General features: G+C 51.5%; 1 long non-coding RNA gene across 1 annotated transcript; it reads right to left on the reverse strand.

Annotated features, from left to right (window-relative positions):
* Nucleotides 1-7311: 7311 nt before the first annotated feature.
* Nucleotides 7312-11444, reverse strand: LOC143692779 (uncharacterized). The gene is made up of 2 exons (XR_013180340.1): nucleotides 11103-11444; nucleotides 7312-10482 (listed from the first exon to the last, which is right to left on the reverse strand). It is a non-coding gene; the product is annotated as an uncharacterized LOC143692779 (long non-coding RNA).
* Nucleotides 11445-12550: the final 1106 nt, after the last annotated feature.

A 12550-nucleotide genomic window follows, 5' to 3' on the forward strand; every position in this document is an offset into this window, starting at 1 on the left:
TTGCAACCTGAATTCTTCCATGATTCTGGGAACTGAAAAAAGCGGGGAAAGAAATCTGTAAAGGTCACTAAATGCATCAAAGCACATCCCCATGGATCCAATCCTCAGCAGCCCATGCAAGGCAAGGTCAGAGCTCTCTGCCCACCGAGGACACGGCAAGCAGCACGGACCTTTCTCCCACTCTCCAGCACGGAGAAGTGGGAAGCCAGAGGGAGTCCGTCTGTTTACAGACACCGGAGGGCGGCGGGACGGGGCGGGGCGGGGCGGACGGTCTTACCTTGCAAAGCTGGCGGCAGAAAGGGCGGGCAGCGCCGCCGCCCCGCCGGGATTTTCCGGCCCGCCGTCGCTTCCTGGAGAGGCGCGTGTGCGGGCTCGGGGGGGGGTGCAGCTCCGTTCCGACGGCGTTCGCCCGCCCCCGCTCGCTGCCCCCGGCCCGCGGAGCGCTACGACCGCGCCTCCGCCGCCCGCCGAAAGCGGCCCCGCCGGGCCGCCCCCCCCCCCGGCCATTCTTCTCAGCCATCGTGTCCCTTTTGCACTCCTGAACGTCTTTCACCCCTCCCGGCCATTTACCGAGCCCGCCCCGCCCGCCCCTCGCTCCCGCCCCGCCCGCCCCTCGCTCCCGCCCCGCCCGCCCCTCGCTCCCGCCCGCCCCTCGCCCCCGCCCCTCGCCCTTGCCCCGCCCCCGGCAGCCAGCGGCGAGGGGCAGGGCGCTGGCTCGGGGGGCTGCAGTACCGGGCTCTGGCCACAGGGCGGCAGACTCCCGGGTCCACGATATCCCCGCCCTTTTGGCCGCCATTTTGAGAAGGTCAAAAAAAAAAAAAAATCCCGCGACATTGGCGACGCGCCACTCCCAACATGGCGGCCGAGAGAGGACCCCCCTCGGCCGAGAGAGGCGGTTACTCACATGCCGGTCAGAAACACGCCAAAATACGCCCGCCCGCGGCGCCACTGACCCCACAGCCCGTGTCGGGTACACCTAAAACGCAAGAGAAAATCCCGCCGGGGCTGCGCCGGCGTCCGTGTTCCGTGCAGGCAGTCCGCATAGACACACCAGGGTCCTCCGCTTTCCCGCCCTTTTCGCCGCCATTTTCAGAAGGTCAAACAAACTCCGCCACGCGCCACGCCCAAGAGGGCTGCCTGGCGGCGGCGGCGGGCTGCAGTACCGCGCTCTGCCCACAAGGCGGCAGCACTGCCGCCCACCCCAGCCGGGGGCGCCGCGCGCCTTGGGCCTGCGGGCGGCCAAGGCGGCAAAAAAGAACAGGGGCCATCCCCCCCAAAAACTCCTCTAAAAATAAATGCCAGAAACCTGCCTCTTACCAAACAAGAACCAAATAAGCCCCCTTTCTTTCATGCCTTCTTGAAATAAATTTGATAGTTCTAGTTTTCCTAGTTCTATTCACACGCATATTTAGACCGGACAGTGATGTGTTACGTCCTTTATACCATCTATTATGCCTATTCCTATTATCTGTATTTATTCATACTTTGTGGTTTTAGCAATATCATTATATATTGACTGTATATTTCTCGACTTCCATTTAGATTTCTATCATACTTTTATTCTTCCAAAAAAAATCCCATCTCTAACCAAACAAATACCAAAAAACCCTTCTTTTCAACTCTATTGAAATAGTTTTATATTTAGAGCTTGCATAATTAGATTCACTTTTATAGTCACCGTTTATACTGATGCATTCCATTCATCATTACATATCACATATCTATTATTCACATCATAGAGATAAATCATTATTTTTATCATGTACCAAATCTACTGCTACAACTTCTTTTTTCTAATATTTTCAATTTTTATATCCATCTTGATGTATTCATGAGATCTTTTTACAAGTAGATTTCTACCTTTCTATCATTTGTATTTGTAGTTTTTATAATAAAACCCCTGCTTTTGCCAAGTAAAAAACAAAACCATCCTTTCTTTTAAACTACTTTTAATAATGTTGTTGTATTTACAGTTACCATATCTATAATGTTTTAGATATTATATCATAGTGATGTACTAGATTTATAGCCGTTTCCTATAATATACCATCATAAGATCTATACGGTATCACTTGTATTACGTGTTGTATGGATTTATGTAACTTTACATTTACAATCCTTTAATAATTTGATCTATATATCTGCATAGATTCGCAACACATTTCTAGATTTAAAATTTCCTTTGAGCTGTGTTTATATTTAGCATCTCTATTGATATATCTATCAACATACACAATGCTCTTTGAAAAATACAATATCTTATTGGAATATATCATGACTTAAGTTACCTGTTAAATTTTAAATAGAGATCGAATAGATCAAAATGAAAGTTTATTCCCATTTCTACACATCTACTCGTTTTGTTTAAAGATAGCTATCCTTAGAATTTTACATTTAAAATCCAATTCCTAAATGCAATGACAAAACAAACAGCATCGAATTCCCACCAATGTCTTCCAAAACCATCAAGATACCTCCACCAGCCAAACGACTGCCAGCGAAAAAAACACACAACACTCTTTTCACTAACAGTTCTCATCACATCAGAAAAATGGAACCAAACGAAAAGAAAACCCTTGAGAAACACACGCAGCAAATCACAAAAACCTCTAAAAAAACCCAAACCAACTCGCTCAACTCCAATCAGTGCCACTGACCCTGAACGTTATTTTAAAAACTAACCAAAATTCTACATCTACACTAACTCAAAGAATAAGCAATACTCTGTCAAAAGAACTTTAGAAAGCGAACTAATGAACGAAATAGAAAAAAAACAAAAAATCTCAACCACTAAAAAATAAGAAAATAACTACCCAAAAAAAAAAAAAAAAACCCAACTTAAAAAGACCCACCATATAAATACCCACGTTCCCAAAAATAAAACTGATCAATAACCACCAAATACGTCAAAGGACAACAAGAAACCAAAAGAAAAAAAAAAACAAAAAAACAAAAAAAACCAAAAGAAAATACATTTGTAAAACAAAAGTCCCCCAAACCAAAGCAACTTTAATTTACCTCAAAAAAATTATTCCCAACTGAAGAATAAACGCATAGAGCCTCATTCGATCAAAATAAAAATACCACCCAGAAATAAACACAAAGCCGAAAGAGAAACGTAACCATTGACAAGATCTCCCAAATGATCCGTCACAATAAAACGTACACTACAATCAAACAAACCAAAGAAATAAAAGCCCTGGAAGACGAGAAACACAAACGCAATTAGAGAGATTTTAAAAACCCCGCCGCTATTAACGACACGACGCCACCTCGAACCCACCGAAACAAACGCTACACGCCCACGCTAATAAAAGCCACGGCGACAGAATTAAAATCCGAGCCGCTGCTTCACGCAACGACCCGTAGAAACCATTGCACGCCTTTAAAAACAGAATAGCCCGGCAAAAAAAATATCCGACTACGGAACTCGATTCAAACCAAACCTTTATCGTCACCACCCGAAGAACCGAGAACCGTACCGGTCAGGAAGAACGCCATAGCCCTTAGCGCACACCCACTGCGACCAGAACAAACCCGTGCGATCGATCCCTACAAAGCACCTCCGAACCACGACACCCAAGAACTTGCGGCAGCCCAACCGCGCGCTGCCGGCCCCGGACGGAGCGCGGCTCCCGGCGGCAAAGCGGCTCCTCCGGCGGCTGCTCCGGCGCGCAGGGGCGGCGCCGCCCCGGAGACCCCCCCGCCCCCGCCCGCTCCCCCTGCCCGGGGGGCCCCGGCGGCGCCCGAGCCCCGCGCCCGGAGCGGACAGAGCGGCCGGCACCGGCCGGGCCGGCGCAGCAGCGCCCGCGCCGCCTCTGCCGCCCTTGGCCGGCCCGGCGCCAGCTGCCCTCGGCTCCGCACGGCGGCTCGCACCGGCAAAGCGGCTCCGCCGCTGCCGCGCCAAATTCCCCGTGCGCCTCGGCACCCGCCCGGCCCGGGCCGGCAGCGCTCCCGAGCGGCAACGCTCCGGCCCGGGCCGCGGCCACAAGAAGCGCCCTCAAATGCAGCGGCACAGCCCGACTGCAGCCCTGCAAACGCCGCCAGAGCTGCGGCTTCCCGCAACTCAACCCCGAAACTGACGCCGCGGGCGGCGCTCACCTCGCTTCAACAAGGGCAAAGAAATGGCTTCTCCCCTTCAAGTTCATCCCCTAGGAGAGCAGAAAAGAAGGGGCTTTCCTCCAATGAAATCCTTCAAGCCATGTGCAAGGGGGGATTTTGACCTCCATTCAAACCCTTGCTAAGGAGGGACACCAGCGCTGTCCCCTCCATTTAAACCTTAGGATGATGAAAATGGGCTGGCTACCTTCAAATCAAAGCCATCCGATGACAACAATACTTTGCCCATTCCCGTTCAAATGGAACGCAGGGATTCCCTGTCACCCCTGGGATACCCCTAACAGCCGGGAAAAGGCAGCTTTTCCTTCAATCGACATCCTTGGAACCGCAAGCGAAAGCGGATCCCCCCTAGTTCAAACACAGACAATATTAGGAGAGTAGCTGCTTGCCTCTCCTTCATTTCTTTTGTCTTCACAAGCTCCCTTTTTGTTCCTGGGGAAGCGGGGAGGGGGGACTGCCAAGATCCAATTGAAAAGGGAAAGGACCAAAGTCCCCGCTCCAAATCCACACGCCCTCAGCCGTTCGGCTGCTGCTTCCCGGCGCAAAGATTCGTCCCTCGGCACCTCCTTGAAGCGATGCTCCGCGGATCCAAGCGCGTATCCAGGTGTTCGCCCAGACGCTGCCAGAAGCTCTCGCAGTCCTTCCATGAGACAGCCCCGGGAGCCCCCCCGTGAACCCCTCTACTCAGCAGCTCCATGCAAAAGGCAGCTGAGGCGAAGCCTCCCCCTAAAACAGCCTCGCACCCCCCCCCCCCGGCAGGAGCCGGCCCCTCATCATCCTCACAGCTCACACCTGGGGCTGCTCCGAGCCCCCCATCATCCTCACAGCTCACACCTGGCGCTGATGCCGCTCTCCAACAGCGCCTCTCCCCGTCCAGCACACAGCCCTCTTCTCACAGACACAGAGCCAACAGAAATCTGCTCCGGGTGCTGGCTTTTCTGAGTCCGTCTGCTTCCACAATTCAGACACGGACGTGCGCTGATGGCACTGAGGGAAAGCTTTCCAGTGCACAAAACTGTCATTCTGGTAGCGCGCTTTGAGACGCCTTCAGAAAAAGCAGAATCAGCGCCGCCTCCTAAGAGCCCTGCTGAGGAACCCCGCCCTCCTTGGGACACCCAATGCAGCAGAGCTCGAAAAACGAGGGCAAAAGTCAAGCTTGGAGTGGAAAAAGACAATAGAAATACAGCAGCCTTTCAAGAAAGCCTTCACACAGTAATAGTGGGAGCCGGTCACGTTTCTTCTTTCCTTGCTCTCTGGAATGACATCAATACGAAGTAAAAAACCCACACGAAACACAAGGCAGAGCTGGGATTTTACACGTCTTCCTTTTGGCTCTCGGGATGACAAGCGCCTCTTCCGGGACTGCGACACGCTTTGGGCGCTGGCAGAGAACGGAGGCAAAAGGTGCCAGAGAGCCCTTTCTATCGCCTTCAGCCCCTGCAGCTGTTCTGAGGGTTCCAGGGCACAGCTCGGTCCGTTCCTAGATCAAAACCTCACGGCAATATCTTCAGAACTACTACCCATCTCCAGTCGGAACCTTCTACATTCCTGTAAACAAATGAGTGCATAGAGAGGGTTTCTCCCCAGCTGAGTTTAGAGACCAATTCCTATTCTTTAGCAATACCTAGAAAACCGAATGCCTTGCCAGGTTTTAGCATCCTACACCCACTCACCCCTCCCTGTGCATTTGGTGGCAGCTTTGGGTCCCTCCGGGGGACGGCACCCAGCGTGACCCCCGCCCCTCGCCCGCCCCCCACCTGCTCCTGCACCGCCGTGGGGCTCCCTCTCCCGGGCACCTTGGGGTGCCCCCAACGGCATCAGAGCCCCGAGTCTTCACCCCGCCTTTCCCTGACCCCCAAAGAAGGCTCCGAACGAATCCGACTGCCCCGGACAGCAGCGCAGCGCTTCCCCCAAGCCCTTCCCACACGTGCATGGCCCCAGCAAGGGATTCTGCTGCAACAAGAAAGGGGGGGCAGCCCCCAGAAGGCTTGAGGTTCCTGCCCAGCCTCGCTGTCACGGGCCAGGGGCAGCGAGAGAGGGAGCGGCACAGACGGCGGGGACGGCCCGGCACGGAGCGGGGGCCGCTCTCAGCGCGATGCCGGCAAAGCCGCAGCTCCGGCGCTGTCGGCCGCGCTGCTTGAGCGGCACGGGGGGATCCGCCGAGAGCCTCCGGCCCCGCGCGGGGACTCCCGCAAGGGCCCAGGGGCGCCGGGCTCCGGCCCTCGGGGCTTTATTCTCCGGCAGCCCGAGCCCCGCGGCTGCGGGGCAAAGAAGGAAAGGGGGCACGGGAAGAGAGGAGCGAGAGCAGGGCACGACAAAGGGCGGCGAGGGAGCTCGGGCTGTGCAGGAAAGCGGCACGGGAAGGGAAAGCCCGGGACGAGGGTACACGGAGGCTGGGCAGAGGAAGGAGACAGGGGGAACAGAAGGGAGTAGCGGGCTAGGGACAGGACAGGAAGGAGCCGGCTTTGCGGGGGGAGAGGGAATGGGGGAAAGGGAGCGAGAGAAGGCGAAGACGGGGAGAAGGAAGGAGGGCTAGAGAGAGGGACAGGCGGGGAAGCCTCCCAGAGCCCCGGCTGCACCCCGAGCCCGGCCCGGCGCCTCGCCCTACCCGGGATGCTGCGGCGCTCGGCGGAGCTCGGCTCGCTCCGGAGACGCTCGGCTCGAGTCGGCTCTTGGCGCCTCAACTCGGCTCTTGGCGCCTGCATTCGCCTCTTCGGCTCCGCTCGCCTCGCCTCGGCTCCCCGACGGCGGGCGGGCAAGCGCCGCCGCCTCCCGTTCAGCTCGCCCGGCTCGGGGCTCTCCCGCTGCCGCGTCCCGCGGGCGGCCCGGCCACGGCGCGGACACGACCGGGAGCGCGGGCTCGGGCAGGAGCTCATTAGGCTGGGAGCGCACTGGCGCTAAGCAGCGCGCACGAGAGCAGCAGGCTCGCTTCGCCTGAGCTCGGCTCGCTTCGCTTCAGGCAGCCTCGGAAGCCTCGCCTCGGTTCGCTCGAGGCCGTCAGGGTCGGCCGCTCTCGCCTTGCTTCGGCCGAGCTCGTGCGATTCCCCCGAAGGCGGCGGCGTTCGGTTGTGTTTTTAGAAATAGCCTCCTCTATCGATTGGATCTCTCTACAGTTAGATTTATATTTCTAGAATACGTCTATTAATCCAAACAAAAACCCCATCTCTAACCAAATAAATACACGAAAACACCTTCTTTTAAACGGTATCGAAATATTTTTATACTTTGTGTAATTATACTCACATTTATATTTATCGTTTCTTTTGATGCAATCTATTAATAATTATCTATAATATCTATAAAATTCTAGACATGTATTTAAAGTATTATCTATATTATGTATCGTATCTACTGCTGCAACTGATTTTTTCTTCTAGTTTTAAACTTTATCTGTATGTATTTATGATATCTTTCTAGACTTAGATTTCTACCTTCATATTCTTTGTATTTATCATTTTTATCATCAAAACCCTGCCTATTGACAAGTTAAAAAAACCGCTTTCTTTAACGATCTAAAAAATATTTTTATATTTATAATTTTCATATTTCTATTTATAATTTGCTCTCTAGTACGTGATAACATACCTGCTCCTGCACCGCAGTGGGGCTCCCGCTCCTGGGCACCTCGGGGTGCCCCCAACGGCATCAGAGCCCCGAGTCTTCACCCCCCCCCCCCTTTTCCTCTAGTTAGAAACTACACTGGAACTTTTTTCTGGAAACAAAGACATGACCTAAATCCTCTCCCCATGTCCTAGACAGACAGATGTTCAGTTCTTAGTTGACTGGGCAGCAGTTTCTTCAATAGAATGATAAACAATATGGAAAGGTTTTAGCTACAAGCAAATAGGCAAATCGGAACAAGGTCCTGGTGGCCAGCCACTGCAGTTCTTTTGAAGCAATTTTTTAAACAATCAAATACTGATACCACAAAAAATAAAGCAAAAAGCTGACTACTGGCTAAGAAAGAAGGAAAAATTAACTTTTGACGACAACAACAACATTCCAAGGACACAGGCTTTTTTCCAATCTCAGACCTTATTACTACTACCTCTCTTGGGAATTCTCATCGTGGATCCCAAAAGGAATAAATCCCTCAGCGTGTCCTAAAGCACCAAGGAGCTACCTACAAGTGAAGGTGGCTACTTTCAGTGCAGACACAGCTGATGACACAGCAGTAGCACAGTTCCGTGCTGCACAGGGATAATACTGTCTCCTCTTCTCCAGCAGCTGACTCTCTCCTGCCATGGCTTCTGTAAATGCATCAGAGCACGACCTTAAACACAAACAGGCAAGAAAACACCATCCGAAGTCTTTCATTAAGCAGTACAAGAAGGGTTCCAAGCAGAGACCAACAGAATTTCAAGGAAGCAGTATGCAATTAAACCCCCTCAGACTCGTTCAAGTAGCCGGCAAAATGGAACCATTCAGAAACGACAAAGAAAACCCCCCCAAGTATTTATACAGGAGTCCTTAATGTCAGAAAGGGGATGACAGGTTATGTTCAGATAAGATGAATGTTTATTTGGATCTATAAATAAACTTCTCTCGTGGTCCTTTGCCAAAAAATAGAACCTACAAGTGAACACCTACACCTGCCTCAAGAGACCTAACGAGCCCCTGGCAGCCACCGGCATCAAAGCGCAGTGGATGTTTCTAATCCAGGCTAAGGAGAACAATATCACCTTTTGTTCTCTCCAGTTTGTTTCCTCTGCAGTCCTAGTTGCTTCTTATGATTTTTACAGTCTCTGTATCTTCTCGGGCAGCGCTGAGTCTGACGACCGGGATACGAGAGTCCTTCCCTGCCCTACGGAGAGAACCAGGAAAAAAAGTTCAAAAAAGAACAGGGCAGTTTGAAGTTAATACCTCCGACGAGAAGCAGCACCCGACAAACAGAGCAACGGTGAACAAAGCGTGACACCTCCCTGGGGACAGAAGACTTACAAACTCTCCGGGATTTACAATTCTAGTAACCAAGCCCTTCAGCACAGCAGCCAAGTGTCCCATTAGGTGGTGCTGCACCAAAGCACGATCCGAGAGGTTCCAAAGAGTGAAATGCACGTTACTGTCCAAAGATGTAAAATCTTGCAAAATAACAAAACTACAATAGATCTAAACTACAGGGCAAGAGTACAAGTGTTAGCTTGAGGAGCTGGAACCATCCAGGTGAGCAACTGCTAACCGGATCCTCAACAGACTTTGAGGAACCCTTCAGGATACAGAAGGGTTTTCCCCAGAAATTGCACAGGCCGAGTTTTGATAGAAGTGCACTTGCCAGATGCTCAGAAACGTCACCCATCCTCCTCCGGGTGTCCTGAGAGAGCTGCGAATGGCTCTCACCTGGTTTGAGCTGGTTCTGTAAGGGCTCAGGCTGAATTTCACCAGATGCAACCAAACTGGGCAACACCCAGTGGGACAGAAGGAACCCAAAGCTTGTTTTACCCAAAGCTTGGGTAAGCAGAGCTCCAGCAAATACTGAGGAAACGGACAGAACGGGGTAACAAATAATAAACATACCTTTTTTTTTTTTTTTTTTTTTTTTCTTTTCAGATGAGCAAAACAATTAAGGAGAAGGTGAAAACCTCACCATGACTGAACATTTCATCACCTGTAAGCTGACCATCCTTAGCATAGAGGACTCCAAATTTAAAATTCACCGATCCCAGGAAAATAAAACCAAATATTATTTGGTAAACAGTCAAACAGAAGACATAAAAATTTGTTTCCTCTAATCTTTGCATACATCCTACACGTTAGAACATACATTTTATACCATCTCCTACTACACAATAATTTACCTTTAAACTTTGATAGTATAGCATAAAATCATTAACTTAGACGGGTGATCAATTATTATTAAATTGGTGCTTCAAGTTATTTTTGCTGTCAGGTTCAAAAAAACATGACTTCTTTTTACTGTAACGAGCAATTGATTTAGAAGTCATCAAAAGCCCATCCAAATACAAAGCCGCATTCACCGGACGGGTCTGTGAGCAAGAAGTAGTTAGGCTTGTACTCACCTCTTGCCCTTCAAGAACCAATAAATCCTGTCAACAAAAACAGCATCTTTAGCCCCCTCCTATTAAAGATTCTACAAGGATGATGGTTTTATTGGTGTTTAGAAGTTTGGATTTGAAATGGCCAGTTCAATGGATAAAGAGACAGTTTAAGTAGTATTAGATTATTATTATTATTCTTATTAGCTACTGGAAGAAACAAACCAGTAGGATCTATACTTAATTACTTCTATTTCCAGGAAATCATAAAGAAAAAGAACCAAACCAAAAAAAGTCACTTCCTACCTTTTGTATCTCAGGATGAAAAATGTCTCTTGGGCTCTTCTCCAGTTTCTCCAGACTCCTGGCACTGAAATGCAAATGAACGAGTGCTTTATAGGAGGGCAAGTGCACATTCCAACCCCGAACCCCCAACCGATGGCAGTTACAGCGCTTACAAAATGAATCCTTCCCAGAGCCTCTGGGAAATGGAACGGTTTGTGCAACTGCCATTTCTTCCCCAAAATACTAACTCCCAACACTTCCTAAACTGAGTTTGCATTTTAGAAACAGAAATTAGGGAGACTCAGGGTGGAGATCAGGTTGAAATTGATTTCCTTCTAAAGCACAGGGGCTCTGTTCCATCACCCTTCACTTTGGCTCCACACGGAATCACAGGGAGCATTTTAGGAGGGCTCAAGAACCAATTCTATTTCTCTCTTTTTTCTAGTGCTCTCTCTTCCTAAATAATTCAAGGCAAGTCAAATGAAAAAGGACAAGTTCAGCAGCAAATTCACACTTTTTCCCTTCGTCTGCTCAAGAACAGGCTTTAAAACCACTTCTTGCTGCCTTCAACGGTCAAGACTTGCAAAACGGTTTCGCAAGTTTGATAGGTTTATCATAAAAACCACAGAACGCAAGCTCTGAATGACAGGAAAAGGTACACAGGCAAATATCTCAGCTGATGGTGGCTTATTTGTAAACACAGACCTTAACGGAGATTGCACGGAGAATGTTTCAGTGGGACTCGAAGGGAAAAATATTTCCTGAGTACCCTGTAAACAAGAAAAGCTAGGATATATTACAGGACATACCCACGTGTTCTGCATATTCAAATAGGATTATCAATAAAAACATTTAAGAAGGAAGAAAACCAAGGTAATTTTACTCAGCTATATTTACTGCCGATTTAGAGGAAAAAAAACAAAAAAAAAAAAGTGAACCAGAAACGCCTACAGTAGAACTTTAAAACAATTGCTTGGATAAAAGCAGCTCATGGAACATGAAGTAGAAAAAAAGCGAAACCAGTATCAGACCTGCCTATTTTCTTACCATTGCACAAGAAAATCCGACAAGCGGTAGAAAGTCACTGCCTAAAACCGATCCTAGGATGTAACCGAGAACAATGGAGGCATTTGCTAATCTAAACGGAAACCTTTTCCGGACCCTAGTGTCAAATCACACGTTTTGTCTCTCAGCAGCTCGAGGCTGGAGAGCATTTCCCCTGGGGGTCGGGAGGGCAGGGGCACAAGGGGCTGAGTTTGCCGATCGCACCTGTGCCATCAGAAGGATCCTGCCCGGCGCTCCTTGCGCTCGCCATTCTCCGGGCCATCGCTGTGTTTTAATGCTCAGCGATGCCGCTCCATCTGTTTGCGTGGAAGGAAGAGCCACGAGCACTGAGGCACTCAGCAGCCGTGTCATGCCAGCGATGTCGAGCGCTCTCTGCTCGCAAGGCTGAGCACGCCGCGGAGCCGCCTCCGCAGCCGCTCGTCCGCCCCCGCCCGCAGCAGCGGCAGCGGCCCGAGGGAGACGGCTGCAGCTCGGCGGCTCCCGCGCCTCCGCCAGCCCGAGGGCAGCCGCCGCACAGTGACCGCGGCAGCGCCCGGCGCCGCTCGCCCGGGGCGGCTCCTGCAGCTCCCGGCCCGCGGCAGCAAAGCACCGCCTGGCGCTCCGCCATCGGCGGGCGGCAGCGCGCCCCGCCCGAGCTCAGCCCCCGCCACCGGGACCGCTGAGCGAGGCCGAGGCACCGGGCGGACGCCCCTTCCGCGCCGCTCGGCTCCGTGCGGGCGGCCGGACGGAGGCTTCGCCCCTCCGGCGTCGCTGCCGCGGCTCCGTCCCGCGTGGGACAGGCGCCGGGAGCTCCCCGCGCCCAGCCCGCTCCCCCGGCACGCGGCCGCCTCGGCCCGCCAGCCATTCATATGGCGCGTCGGCCGTTGCGTCAGACGCCGCGCTTTACGGCCGCAGGGCCTGCCGGGAGTTGGAGTCTCGGACTGACAGCCACCGCTCCGTTCTCCGCCACCGGGAGCGGCGCTCCCGCCAGGGGATCAAACGGCTCCTTCGCTCCTGGGCGCGGAAGCACCTTAGGCAGCACCGCCCCTCCCGAATGTCCTTTCTTTTCCACTCCTAATCTTTTTTCTTTTTTTCACTCTGTTTTTCAC

This window comes from Agelaius phoeniceus, unplaced genomic scaffold (assembly GCF_051311805.1).
Source record: "Agelaius phoeniceus isolate bAgePho1 unplaced genomic scaffold, bAgePho1.hap1 Scaffold_103, whole genome shotgun sequence".
NCBI lineage: Eukaryota > Metazoa > Chordata > Aves > Passeriformes > Icteridae > Agelaius > Agelaius phoeniceus.